We start from the raw sequence: 537 nt of genomic DNA on the forward strand, positions 1-537 counted from the left end.
AGGTAGTCACTAAGGTAACCATCCACAGATACAGTTCATCCTAAGGATTCACTGTGCCACATGTATGTTTTAACATTAAAAATTATAAAATCATGCCAACAATTACTAGGCTATTTTAATAGCTTAGTATTCTATGCAAAAAAAGGTGATGTATCAAAGTTTTAGGCTGACATTATTGTAGGCCCAGTTTAATATGCAACTTCATTTTATACAATATATGTAGTAGGGGGTCCCTGCTGCGTCTCTCTTTGTCCTTGGCTTAAAAACGTTGAAGAACTGGAACATATTTTAACCTTGTATTGAAAAAGCTCTGCTAATCAATGGGAAGGAAATTAACAAAACAGACTAAGCAAATAAAACCCGCAGTTAACAGCGAGGATTTGTGTCCATTTTCCTCACTCCCATAACAAAATGTACACGCGAAAAAGTTTATTATTAAAAGTACTTATTACTTACAAATATATTTTACAAGTTTTGTTCATGCACTTATTTTGAAAGCAAGCCAACTTATGTTAACTTCCGGTCTTTTTTTTTTTT

The sequence above is a fragment of the Perca fluviatilis genome, chromosome 8 (assembly GCF_010015445.1).
Source record: "Perca fluviatilis chromosome 8, GENO_Pfluv_1.0, whole genome shotgun sequence".
In the NCBI taxonomy this organism is placed as follows: Eukaryota; Metazoa; Chordata; class Actinopteri; order Perciformes; family Percidae; genus Perca; species Perca fluviatilis.